Source organism: Ictidomys tridecemlineatus, chromosome 10 (genome assembly GCF_052094955.1).
Source record: "Ictidomys tridecemlineatus isolate mIctTri1 chromosome 10, mIctTri1.hap1, whole genome shotgun sequence".
Classification (NCBI taxonomy): Eukaryota; Metazoa; Chordata; class Mammalia; order Rodentia; family Sciuridae; genus Ictidomys; species Ictidomys tridecemlineatus.
In genome coordinates, this window is record NC_135486.1 from 118243106 (window position 1) to 118257067 (window position 13962).

At 51.0% G+C, this 13962-nt stretch overlaps 1 long non-coding RNA gene across 4 annotated transcripts; it reads right to left on the bottom strand.

Moving 5' to 3' along the window:
- Window positions 1–2298: 2298 nt before the first annotated feature.
- On the bottom strand, window positions 2299–13848 carry LOC106144976 (uncharacterized). Of its 4 annotated transcripts, none has more exons than XR_002484302.3 (4): window positions 13638–13848; window positions 12933–13096; window positions 7125–7186; window positions 2299–6072 (listed from the first exon to the last, which is right to left on the bottom strand). It is a non-coding gene; the product is annotated as an uncharacterized LOC106144976 (long non-coding RNA). The 4 variants fall into 4 exon arrangements; XR_005730987.2 differs by having other exon boundaries at window positions 12933–13222; XR_005730988.2 differs by lacking the exon at window positions 13638–13848 and having other exon boundaries at window positions 2299–3272; window positions 5596–6072; window positions 12933–13529.
- Window positions 13849–13962: the final 114 nt, after the last annotated feature.

Here is a 13962-nt window from a genome sequence, read left to right on the forward strand (position 1 = left end):
AAGTGACAATATGCAAAAGAAATTGAGAAAATAATTCCATTTATAACACATTTGCATCAAAAAGGAATAAACCTAATCAAGGAGGTGGAAGACTTGTCCACTGGCCCCTACAAAACATTGCAGAAGAAATTAAAGATGACACAAAGAAATAAAAAGACATCCCATGCTCATTGAGTGGAAGACTTAATATGAAGACGTCCATAGACCCAAAGTGATCCACGTCTTCCACCCAATCCCTAGCAAAAGCTCAAGAACAGTTTGTGCAGAAACAGAAAATTTTATCCTCACATTCACATGGACTCTCAAGGTGCCCCAGAGGACCCACACATTCAGAAAAAGAAGAAAGTTGGAAGACTCACACTTCCCGATATCAAACAGAAATTACAGAGTTACAATGATCAAAACAGTTTGGGGGCATAAAGTCAGACACATCATCTCATGGGCTAGAACAGAAAGCCCCAAAGTAAGCCCTTGAATATACAGTTACTCGATCTTCGACCATTTAACAAATGGGGCAGAATCTTCAAGAAAATTATGTGGGGAAACCAGATACCCACCTGCAAAAGAATGATGTTAGAGCCTTATCTCGAGCAATATAGATGAACTCAAGACTAAAGACCTAAATGTAAGACCTCAAACTATGAAAATTCTATACAAAACAGTAGGAAAGCTTTACATCATCAGATTTGGTCATGATTTCTTCAATGTGACACTAAAAGCCCAGGCAAAGAGAGAAAAAATAAACAAAGGGGAATAATCAAACTCTTGTGTATCAAGAACACAGTCATCAAAGTGATAACCTACAGAATGGGAGAAAATATTTGCAAATGATGCACCTGAGAAGGGAGAAATATGCAGCATTCATAAAGAACTCCAACAGGCAAGAGTGGTGACACTCTCCTGTGATCTCAGCTCCTCAGGAGGCTGAGACAAGAAGATTGCAAGTCTGAGGCCAGACTGGGTAACTTTGTAACACCTTGTCTCCAAGTATTTTTTTAAAGGGGTTGAGGGCATAATTAAATGGAGTATTTCCCTAGCATGTGTGAAGCCCTGGATTCAATCTACAGTGCAGAAAGAAAAAAGAAAAAAAAAACTCTGACAACAACAAGAGCAAAAAATCAAATAACCCAATTTACAAATGAGAACAGACTTGAAGAGTTATTTCTCCAAAGATGACCTGCAAGTGGCCAGCAAGCATATGAAAAGATGCTCACCTCAGGAGCATGTCTTACACTCATGAGGATAGCTGTTATCCAGGAAGGAGGAGGAACAGAAGGAAATTCACGAAGGAGTGCCCATGAGGACATGGAGAAATCGAAACCTTCTGCACTGGTGGTAGGAATGGGAAGTGGAGCGACTGCCAAGAACAATAGCGTGGCACTTCTTTAAAAAATAAAATGGAGTCCAAGCATGGTGGTGCACGCCTGTAATCCCAGTGGCTCGGGAGGCTGAGGCAGGAGGATCACGAGTTCAATGCCAGCCTCAGCAACTTAGTGAGTCCCTAGACGGCTTAGTGAGACCTAGACAGCTTAGTGTCTTAAAGTAAAAATTGTAAAGCGCTGGGCTGGGGTTGTGCTCAGAGGTAGACCGATGGCCAAGCACATGTGAGGCACTGTGTTCGATCCTCAGCACCATATAAAAATAAAACATATTGTGTCCACCTATAACTAAAAAAAATAATAATAAATATTTTTTTAAAAAAGTAAAGGGCTGGGGATATGGCTCAGTGGTTAAGGGCCCCTGGGTTCAATCCCCAGTACCAATAAAATAAAATGAATGGAAAATATAAAATGAAGCTAACTATGTCATCCAGCAAGTCCTCCTCTGGGTCTATAGCCAAAGGTGTGAATTCAGGGTCTCAAAGAGATATGTGCATAACTACGTTCCTAGCAGCACTGTTCACAATAGCCAAGAGGCAGAAGCAACCCAAGGGTTCGTGGAGGAATAAATGGATAGACGACACAAACTGCACGCATGTGCACACGCACACAGAACGGTATTCAGCTTTGAAAAGGAAAGAAGCCGTGTCACCTACTGCAACACAAAGGAACCCTAAGGACCTGACGGTAAGTTAGATAAGCCAGTCACCCACAAAAACAAGTACTGTGTGACCCTACCATTGTGAGGTTTCTCAAATCAAATTCACAGAGTCAGAGAGTCAGACAGTGGTCACTGGGGCTGGGAAGGGCAGGGGCAATGGGAGTTTCATGGGTAAAGTTTCAGGTTTACAAGATGATACAATCCTGGAGATTGGCTTCACAGCAGTGTGATACGGCGAGTGCAACTCCAGGGCAGATGTAGGAAAGGTCAAGATGGTAAATTTTATTCAGTGTGTTTTTCTATTGGTTTGTTGGGGATTTGGTTTGGTTTGGTTTTTTACTCAATTGAAAAAAGAAAAAAAAAATAAAAACAGCAACAGCTAGAACAGACCAGAACAGTTTCTCCTCTGGAGACTCCAGAAAAGTGTGGACTTCAGGGCCTCCAGAACCGTAATGAAATAGCGGTGGCTGTCAGTCTCCCAGTTTGGGTGATTTGCCACAAGAGCCACCAGAAACTAATATGTGAATAAATGATCAGCTCTAAGGCCAGGTGAATCAGCAGCAGGAGGACAAAAACCCAGGGAAGGAAGGTGTCCTGAGGTCCCAGGCTCAGGACAATGGAGGAGCTGAGAGGTGCCCTGTGGTGTTAATGAAAGTGACCAAGAGGAGGAGAAATTAGGATGAAGTAGCCAGGGCGTAGGTCCCATAAAAGCCAAAGTAAGGACTCTGGGTTTAGAGAGACAAAAAGGGTCACCTCAGACCAGCATGCTCAGAGGCTGTGCTGGTAACAGGGAGCAGGGATGTGACTTAGGGGCTCGTGGCCCTAAACGCCCAGCTGGTATCCTGGATAGATGTTGTACGTGGAGGCAAAGGACATGCTGAGGGACTAGATAGAGGGGGTGGGGACAAGATGGGAGGCCTCAAAAACAGGTGCCTGCTTTCAAAGTTGGCCTGCATGACTGGGTGACCTTGGCACCCTTTCCTGAGATGAGAAGCACCTGGGGAGGAGATGATCTGGGGGCAAATTAAGAGCTCTGACTTGGGCATGCTAAGGTGCCCACTTAGCATCCAAGCTGAGATGCCAGGTGGACACATGGGCCCCTGGGACTGCAGTTCAAGAAGAGGTCTGGAGCCAGCTGCAGTGGTGCACACCTGTAAGCCCAGCTACTAGGGAGGCTGAGGCAAGAGGATCCATCACATGTTGGAGGCCAGCCTGGACAACTCAGTGAGACCCTGTCTCAAAATAAAAAATAAAAAAGGACGGGAGATGGCTCAGTGGTAGAGCATCTCTGGGTTCAATCCCTAGTACCAATTAAAAAGAAAAAAGGCCAAGACAGTCACTGAGTCTCCCATCTGGACAAGGTCACCCAGCAAAAGTAAGGAGGGGGCAGACTGGGATGGGCAGCAGGGATCCCACAATGCCATCTGTCTTGGCTAAGACAGCTCAGGCTTTGTCCCCTGCTCTCAGCAACAGTCTTGGGCTCATTTTGTGGCTGTGGCCGTGTCCCCAAGGAGGCTCTTGCTTGTCACCAACTTTTGTTCAGCCAGGCACCAATTTGGCAAGCTTAGACCCATCCTAAATGCTGACCTGGAATAGGCAAACTTTTTCCATGGGACTCTCAACCCCTCATCTAGAAAACATTGATCATGAAGCCATAAGTAAAATATCTTTGAGTAAACACCAAGTACATATTTGCCACTTGGATAGCTTAAAATAAGCCCCCAGTTCCCTTATGTTGACTGCATCCCTGTCATGAGCCCTCTCCTCCAGGTGTCCTCTCCAAGCCCCTTCACCCCCGCCTGGTACCTGCTGCCACCCACTACAGCTGTGCCAGCCCTCGTTGGTCTCCCTCAACCCTGCCCGGTCCATTGTAAACATCCCCTTTATTAAACAAGGTCCCCACAGAGCTCCAGGGAGCCTGCAGTTCCAGCTACTACTGGAGAGACTGAGGCAGGAGGATCACTTGAGCCCAGGAGTTCAGGGCCAGCCTGGGGAACATAGTGAGACCTTGTCTCTAAACTCAACCAATCAATGCCAGGCACAGTGGCACACACCTGTAATCCCAGTGACTTGGAAACCTAAGGCACGAGGATCGCAAGCTCAAGGACAGCCCCAGCAGTTTAGAAGGACCCTAAGCAACTTAGCAAGACCTGGTCTCAAAATGAAAAATCAAAAGGGCTAGGGAGGGGCTGGGGTTGTGGCTCAGTGGTAGAGCACTTGCCTAGCATGTGTGAGGCCCTGGGCTCGATCCTCAGCACTACATAAAAATAAATAAATAAAATGAAGGTATTGTGTCCATCCACAATGAAAAAAAAAATTAAAAAGAAACAAAGGGCTAGGGATATGGCTCAGTGTTAAGCTCCCCCTGGGTTCAATCCCCAGTTCCAAAATTTTTTTAAATACATAAATAAAATAAACAAGGTCCCACTAAGTGTGCTCTCTGTTTCCTGCTAGGGCCTGAGATAAATACCACAGGAAAGCAATGAGCAAGCCAAAGGTTGCAGGGCAGCCTCTGAGGTCCTTCATGTTTCCTTGTGACATTTCACTGTGAGTGTCCAGGGACCATCTGACCAAAAGATACGGTGAAGGCATCAGCATCCACCTAAATGTTAATTACTAGAAAACAAGAATCTAATCTTCTTCCCTGTCCATACGATTGTTTACACCCAGAGGGGAGCATCTCCTACTTTGCTGGCCACTGGCCCAAGAGCTGCCTAGATCTGTCTGCACAAATGTGACAGAAGCTAGCTCCGCCTCTATCCTCACTTGGCCCAGTTTACAGCTTCCTGCGCAGCGGGCTTAAGCAAGCGGGTGTGTCTAGGGGAGACAGGGTTGCCCCCATGAAGGTCAACATTCTAGAACTGTCCGACTCTGGGCAGCGTACAACACCCTTCCAGTGCTGGACTAGACAGCGGAATTTCTTTGGTCACTTGACTCAACCAAAACCTTATTCAACTGGGCCTCCTCCTGGACCCTGAGCAGAGCCTCTCCAGGTCCCCCCTGAAAGACCCCTGAAGACCCCGACTGCTCGAAGTATGAAAGTGAGGGAGCACTGGGTGGTCCACAGATGGGTTTACTCAGTGCATGCTACAGGAGAGGCGGAGGCGTCTGCAGCAGCGGTGTGTTCTGGGGACTTCCATAGCTCCTAAGGGAACTGTGTAAGGTCACAATTGTCAGTCCCCTAATGGGCTCCTGGGCTGGTGATAGTCCTTTGGCAGGCTCTTTTGGTGGGCTCTTCCTCCTAATCAGGAAGAACCCCAAAACCTAGAGCCCTAGGTGCAACTGCCATTGTTGGGCGGTTCAATCCCCTGTTGTACGCTGCCCTGACCTGACTCCATGCCTAACATTCCTCCCTTTTTGGTTTATTAAAAGGAAATGGGCACCAAGTCCTCTGGCTACTTCTTGCTGAGTCAGGGGCATCCTGGGGTAGGAGGAAGGGTGTTGGGGACAGAGGGCTGGACAGGAAAGTTCATAAGGCAGTGGGTGATAATTAGCAAAATCAGCAGATACCTGCCTAAGCTGGCAATTTCAGGGTGTCGGGGGTCTATAAAGTACCTTGTCACCGTAGTTCTTTGAGGGCCTGTTCCCAGCCAGACGCGATGAGGGGGTCAGGGAGCAGCCATGCATCTTCGTGCATCGCCTGCCTGGCTGGGGATCCCAGTGTCATTCCTCTCCTCCATAGATGACACAGGCCACAATTACAAAGAGAAGGGTGTAGATAAGCACTTTGCAAGATCATGAGGATAGACTGAGAACCATGGGAGATATCTATCAACCCCGTTACAAGCAGTAGGATCCAGAGGCCGTGGCCGCTGATGAATCCCGGGTGGCACAGCAGAGGCCGCGGACTGGAGGTGCCGTAGGTTGAAGTGAAGAGCCTCGGGGCAGCGAGAAGTTGGAGGGTGCATGATAATTTACAGCATTGAGAAGTCCCTGGGATAGGTCAGCCTCTCTTGGGAGTAGTTGGTAATGCCTAAGAAGGAGCTGGTTGAAATCTGGCTAGAGATTGTTGAGATCTGAGAGATGATACACCTGAGGATGCAAGGAATGACAGGTAAGATGGCAAAAAAGGCAGCGAGGGACCCCAGCAAGGGTAACGGCCAAGGAAGCCGACTCTCCATGGGCTCCATGCCTTCCGGACAAAGAACTGTCCTCGCTTTTCCCTGAGGTCTTTGATGACTTGCTTTAGCTTGTGCAGGCTGTGGTCTGTCTCCCCAGCCTGGCTGACATAATCACAGCCCTCCTCACCCTGGAACACACCTGTGCCTCCCTTTCCAGCTGTTATAAGGTCTAAGACCCTTCTATTTTGGAGGACGACCTCTGCCAAGGAGGAGCGTTGGGCCTGGAGGGAGTGGGTGGCGCTGAGGGAGGCCTCTGCTGTTTGTGTGAGTTTGTCCCCAAGGTCTTCCAGCTCCTGAGAGAAGGATTGAGTAATGACCAATGCCCCCCATGGCTACCCCTGAAGCACTGTGGAAGCCACAAGGCTGACTCCCGCCAGGACAGCTGCTCTCCTGTGGTGATGACTCGCAGGAGATGTAAGGATGTCCTCAGCCTCTGCCCAGGTGCATAGGGTGAGGCTGGGGATAAGGATGATGGGTAACAGGCCCTGGCGTGGTCGGGGAGACGCAGGAGAACAGGTAGGATCTGCAGAGGAAAAGCGCAGGAGGAGGCAGAGGGACGTTGGCGTTGAGGGTGTTGTGGGTTCCCGGGGGCAGGATGAGGAAGTAGTTGCCCAACAGGTGGTGATGTTAATGAACAGGAGAAGAGGGGTGTAGGGTGGGAGACATGGGGCTGTTGGTGGCTGGGCAGGACCAAGCGGAGGGGGTGGCATTAATAGCAATAGGAGCCAGTAGGGGTCGCCAGAGAGGCACACTGAAAGCAGGAAGAGAAATTGGAAGTAGAATAGTTGAGCAGGAGCTGGAGGGAGAGTGTTCATATCCTATTCCATGAGAAGGTAGGGAGTGGTTTAAGGATTTGTGCTGTGACTTGGTGTGGATTTGGTGGCATTGAGACGTTGTAGGCCCCCTTGTGAGGAGGAGTCAGTAATAATCTTTTTTATGATGATTTTCCCTCTGCCACTGTACCTGTTGGGGTTGTAGAAGCCTGCGGCTGCTATCCTGGATTGCCAAGAGGAGGGATCGGGAAACTGAAACATAACATGGAAAGGACCATGTTACTGGTTGACTGTAGGCACCCGGCCTGATTCCCCAGTGGGATTTCCCCATGGTGGGATGGGACCAATGATACCCAGAGTTCCAGGAAGGGCAGCCCTCCCAGCCCAAGCGACCCTTGCAGCCGTCATTGTGCTGGTCCTCCTCAAAGCATAAGAACTTAGCATAGCTGGCCAAACCATGGCCACATTGATGGGCACAAGTGAGACTGCATCGAAGGAGAGGGTGATGGAGGGGTAGCTAGCTAATGGGCAGGAGGACTGATTGAGTAGACGGGTTTCCTGACCGTGGTTAAACTATCAAACTTGAAAAGTATACATGCCTGGTGGGGTACTGCAAGAGTCGGGGGCAAGCCCCGGAAGAGGGAGGAGGAAAATGTGTAAGAGGTTCATGAGTGAGGCTAGCGTGATGTCTGGGAGATGTGGAGCTTAAGAGGCCTATCAGGGTGGAGGTGAGAGGTATAAGGAGGTAGTGCAAGCGAGGTGTTTGAGTGTTGTTCCTCCTTGGCGGGGCCGGGAGTCAGCTTTAGTTGGGAGATGTGAGTTCAAGGGGACAGCGTAGCTGATCCTTCCAAGAGTCTGACCACTGTGGGGGTAGATAGGACAACTTATAAGGGTCCTTTCCATTTTGGGGAAAGGTCTGTTCTTGGGAAAGGGGGCATAATAGACCAAGTGCCTGAGGTTAAAGGGAAGGTCGGGGAAGGATCGGATGCATCAGGCAACAGGAGGTCTTGGTGTTTCCAACTCTCAGAGCTGATGAAGGAGAAAAGGGGAAAGGGAAAAGTTTTCAGCCAGGTGCAGGGAGAGGGGGTGAGGCCAGGAGGCAGAACCGGGCATCCATAGAGGACCTAGAAGGGTGAGAGTTGTGGGGGTTTCTTTGAAAGGACTCTAATGCGGAATAAGGCCATGGGAAGGAGCTTGACCCATTCACAGTGAACTTCAAGGGAAAGTTTGGCTAGAATCTCTTAAGAGTCCTATTGGAACGTTCAACCTTACCGGACGATCGTGGATGGTAAGGGAGGTGGAAGATCCAGGGTACACTTAGGGCTGCTGTGATTTGTTGTGTGATCCAAGACATAAATTCGGGGTCCATTGTCCGATTGAAAGGACATGGGTACCCCGAATCTTGGTATAATCTCAGTTAATAGGAGGTGGGCCAGAGTGGAGGCTAGTTTGTGGGGAATGCCTCGACCTAGCCTGAGAAGGTGTCAACAAAGACCAGAAGGTACTTATAACACCTCACCACAGGCATGTGCATAAAGTCAACCTTCCAGTCAGCTCTGGGGATGTGGCCTCGAGCTTGATGAGTAGGAAAGGTTCCTGGTTTTAGGGGGAGTTGTGGGTTGACTTGATGGCAGACTTGACAAGCAGTGGTGGTGTCTTTAATGACCTATTAGTTGAAGACAGGGTAAAAAAAGTGGAGAGAAAAGTCTGTAGGGTCAGGGGTTGGGGTGGAAGATTGAGCGTAGGTAGTGGATTGTTTCTGTCTCTAGCAGAGAAGTATGAACAGTGTGTGGCTGGGATACCAGGAGGCAAGTGGCCGAGGTATCCGAAGAGAGCGCAGCTTGCCTGGCCGCTGCATCTGCTCGATTATTTCCCATGGTCATGAAGCTGGCATCAGACTGGTGTGACCGACAGTGGACGATGCCAATCTTGGTAGGGAGCAAGAATGCCTCTAGTAACTGAGAGATCAATTATGAATTGACTATTGAAGACCCTTTGGTGGTGAGGAGTCTCCTTTCCTTCCATGTGGCTGCATGTGATAGGAGGTTATGGAAAACATACTTGGAATCAGTGTATAGGGTCAGGATGCATCTGCAGCCAGCTGAAAGGCGCGGGTGACCGTGATTGATTCCGCCTGCTGATTGGTGGTATTTGGGGGAAGGGGTTTGACCTCTATGGTTCGGTCTAAGGATACTATTACATATCTGGCCAGTTGGCGTCCATCCACAAGGAAGGAACCGCCATCTGAGAACCAGGTGTGGGTAGAGTTCTCGAGGGGGCCCTCAGAGAGATGAGTAGGGCATGAAGGATCTGTTCCAAGACCTGTCTGCAGTTGTGTAAGGGAGGGGCAGCTGAAATGGGGAGCAAGGAGGCAAGGTTTAGAGGCGCGCAAGCCTGGAAGGAGGTAGAGGTGTCCTGTATGAAAGTCACCAAGAGGGGAAGGATGCGGCAAGGCAGGAGAGTCTGGAGTCCCTTGTATGTTAGGAGTTCTTTGAGATGATGGGGACTGGCAATCCTTACAGGTGCTCCAGAGGTTAACTTTGTAGCTTCCAGGAGCAAGATATAGGCCGCTGCCAGGACGTGGAGACATGGCGCCCACCCCCACACAGTAGGGTCTGTTTAGACAGATAAGTCACAGGGGCAAACCAGGGGCCTACGTTTGACCCAACACCCCCAGGGCTAGACCCCGGTTCTCATGGCAGTACAGAAGGAATGGTCTTTGAAGCTCAGGCAGTTGCAGCGCTGGGGCTTGCAAAAACTTGCTGGAGTTTTTGGAAAGGCTGGACGAGGTCTCCTGTAGGGACCAGGGAGGAGAAAGACTTGACAAGGTCATATAGGGGTTTCGCTAGAAGAGAAAAGTTGGGAATCCACACTCTAAAGTATCCTGCCAGCCCCAGGAATGAAGGGGTTTCCTCTGTGGTGCTGGGAGTCTGTAATTGCTTGATATAAGCCTTGTGGTTGTTGGTGGTAGCCTTGGAGCGGTGGACAGGAGCACGCCCAAGTAGGTAACCTGGGCCTTTGAAAGTTGGACTTTAGCAGGAGAGACCTGGTAGCCCCTTTCAGCTAGGAAATTGAGAAGTGAGGTGTCATTCTGTGATTATTCCAGGGAGGGACTGCAGAGGAGTAGGTCATCTACATATTGCAGTAATCGGGATTGTGAGAGGGACAGGTCATCTAGATCAGTGGCCAAAATATACGGGGGCTGTCCCAAAATCCCTGGGTTAAGTCCGTCCAGGTCAGTTTACGAGACCGGCGTAACTCAGGATCTGTCCAGGTGAAAGCAAAGAGGTCCTGAGATGTGGGGCCAAGGGAATAGAGAAGTGAGTTGATATCTATCACTGAGAAGTGAGTTGAGGAAGGAGGTATAGAGGACAGGATGGTATATGGGTTTGGAACCAAGGAGTATACGGGTTGGACAGCCTCATTGATCAGCCGGAGATCTTGAACTAAACGAAAGGTGCCATTAGGTTTTTTAACTGCCAGGATGGGAGTGTTGAAAGGCGAGTGGGTGGGTCTGAGGAAGCCCTTGGTTAAGAGATCTTGAATGATGGGCTGTAGGCCTATCAGGCTGGCAGAGGGAAACGGGTATTGGGGTTGACATGGATAGGCATCTGGATGTTTTAAAGTAATAACAACGGGGAGCAGTATGCAAGTGATGGGGTTGTGGTGTCCATACCCTGGGGTTGACTTTGTCTGGGGGAAAGGGAAGGAGGGGAGTTCCTCTGTTGGAGGCAACATGAGTAGTGAGAGAATGTAGGAGACTGACTTGTCAAGATTGAAGGTGATAGATGTCTCAAATTTGGAGAGGATGTCTCGCTCTAGCAGGAGAACTGGGCATTGGGCCATAACCAAGAATTGGTGGGAGAATATGACTCTGAGGAATGAGCAGGAGATTAGGGCAGTGATCCTAGGCAACAACAGAGGTGGGGCCACCCAAACTCCATCAGAACAACAACAGAGGTGGGGCCACCCAAACTCCATCAGAACAGAGAATGAGGCTCCAGTGTCAAGGAGGAATGAAATGGGCCCCCCTACTAACAACAGAGGTGGGGCCACCCAAACTCCATCAGAACAGAGAATGAGGCTCCAGTGTCTAGGAGGAATGAAATGGGGCATCTGTCTATGGTAAGTGTGACCCTGGGCTCCTGTGTGGTGATGGCCATCGGGGAAGGAAACCTAGAGCCCATCAGTCTTCCACCACCAGTCCCAGAAGGTCATGCCCAGGGCTGTGGGCATGTCTACGGCCCAATGACCAGGACACTGGAACTTTGGGCAGGGTTTGGTAGGAACCCTTGGGTTAGGACAAGCCCTGGCCCAGTGGCCATCCCTTCCACATTTGAAGCATGGCCCTGGTGGGCTGCATGGAGGTCCTTTAGAGGATGAAGTTGGGGGGAAGATGCCCAAATGGCCTGAGCCAGCATCTGGGATTTGTGGGGTTTGGCCTTTTCCTCCTTATTATGGCAGACCTTGAAGGCCAGGGGTGAGAGGCCCCCTTTCCAACCTCTTTAGTTTGGCCTTTATGTTGGGGTAGCTTTGGGGGAAGAAATGGGTCATTAGGAGCTGTCTCCCATCAGGGGTTTCGGGGTCTAAATTAGCATATTGTTGGAGGGCCTTAGCCAGCCTACCTAAGAAAGTGGAGGGGTTCTCATTTTTGTCTTGAATGATCTCTTGGAGCTTTTCAAAGTTAACTACCTTCTGAGTTGCCCATCTGAGTCCGGCAACTAGGCAGGTGGAAAATTGGTCCCTCAGGGCTAATCCTGCGGCAGTATTGTAGTCCCAATTAGGGTCCTGGTCAGGGACTGCCTGAGCACCTAGTGGGTGAGCCTGGGTGGTTTGATGAACCTCATCAGCTTAATTACGGGCTTCCTCCCAGACCCGTCTGTGCTCCTCTGGGAGAAGAGCATTGGCCAGGATGGTGGAAATGTCGTGAAAAGTGAGGTTAAAGCCTGAAGAAGGTATTCAAATTCCTCAATGTATGAGGAGGGGTTGGAAGTGTATGAGCCCAGGCACTTCTCAATTTGGGAGAGGTCTGCCATAGAGAAGGGAACATGAGCCCTCACAATGCCTTCAGCACCCGCCACTTCTGGGGGGGGGGCGTGGCGATAGTACACGAAGAAAGGTGAATTTTAGAACAGGTTTTAGGGGGACTAAAAGGGGGCTGGGAAGCTCTGGGGGTGATGCCAGGGGAGCTGAGGGCTGTGGGGTAGGAGGATTGGGCATGGTTGGGAAGCAAGGCAGAGGCAGGGGTTGGGAGGCCTGCCGGTGAGGAGGTGGCTCATCTGCAGGGTCAAAGTTGGAAGGACAGGAGGAGAGATCCTTGCATGGCTTAATGGTGAGAAGAAGGTAGTGTGGTTTGCAGGGGGTGCATAGGTTAGGGTTTTGGTAGAGAAGAGTGAAAGCTTCAACATAAGGGATCTCTGTCCATTTCCTTATGTGCTCACGGTGATTGAAGAGGTCACATAAAGGAGGATCCAGCGACCCTGATGGGGCCACTTATTTTGGTTATCTAGTTGGTACTTTGGGTAATCTTGTATGCAATATTTGATAAGGCACTTATGTTTAATAGGCTACGAGTGGACCGATTATTCAATAGACACCTAACTGGGGGAGTCCACCGGCAGGGAGCTGAAATTCCCCATGACAGGCAGATGATTCAGACAAAGCGTCCCTTAACGAACAATTGCCTGGAGAGAGAAATCAGTTTTTGATGTGGTCGTCACCAGATCACAATACCGATTGGACTCCAAGGAGCCGAGGGACCGCAGGTCACCCAATATCAGAGTTTATGGGAAAGTCAGACCTGGGCCGAGGCATAAGGGGAGATCCTAACCCGTACTAGTAGAATCCGGAGGATTGCTCCAGGGTCGCTGTGACCATAAAGGCCTAGGCAGAGTGAATTCTCCTCCCACAGGTGGTCAGAGGAGCCGAGAGATGATCAATGGTCAGTTTCCCCTGAGGGTACACCTGCTGGTGAGCAACGGAGAAGGGGAAAACTTACCAATGGATGACCGATGTTGGATATGGGTCCGGCGACCAAGGAAATGGACTGGGGATGACCTGGGACGAGTGGGGGGTGAATCCAGATTGGGGTCCTCACCTAGTGAAGGTGAGGGAATCCCAATCCTAGTCACGGCACCAACGAGAGACCTCTGAAGACTCCCACTGCTCGAAATATGAAAGTGAGGGAGCACACCGGGTAGTTCAGAGATGGGCTTACTCAGTGCAGGCTACAGGAGAGGCGGAGGAGTCTGCAGCAGCAGGGGTATGTTCTAGGGACTTCCATAGCCCCTAAGGGAAATGTGCGATGTCACAATTGTCAGTCCCCTATTGGGCTCCTGGGCCGGGGACTGTCCTTTGGTGGGCTCTTCCTCCTAATCAGGAAGAAGTACCCCAAAGCCTAGAGCCCTAGGGGCGACCGCCATTGTTGGGCGGTGGCCCGACCCTGACCTGACCTGACTCGGTGCCCAACACCCCCAGCCCTGGGAAAGGACGACAGTGAGCCTGGCAGAGAGGCGTTCTTTTCCCAGATCCTGCGCGTTCGTTCGCACTCTGGGACGCCTGGGACAGCCGTGAGTCTTCGCCTTCCCGCCCCCCACCCCCGGCCTGCCCCCACTGCAGGGCTCAGGGGAGAGGGAGAGGACCCAGCTGGCGCCCCTCCCCAAGGTGACCTCCGCGTCCTCAAGGTCCACTAGGCCTCCATCACCTTCGGCCTGGCCTCTAGGTGGCTTGGGTCAGAAGGGCTCCCAGTGGCGAAGCAGAGGCGTCTACACGTCCCTGGTCACCGCACTAGAGCGCGCTGCACAGCTAGCCGCGCCCAGCAGCGAGCTGTCGCCCTCCTGGGGAAAGATGAATGGAAGGAAGAACGGCGGAGGCGGCCGAGCGGGCGGGGCGCGGCGGCGGGGCGGGGCGCGCAGGCTGCGGCCGCAGGGGGCGGGGCCGGAGCGGGGCGGGACCAGCTTGGGGGCGGGGCCGCGCAGGGCATATCCAGCCGCGGCGCGCGCCCCGCCCTGCCGCAGCCCGCAGGCCCC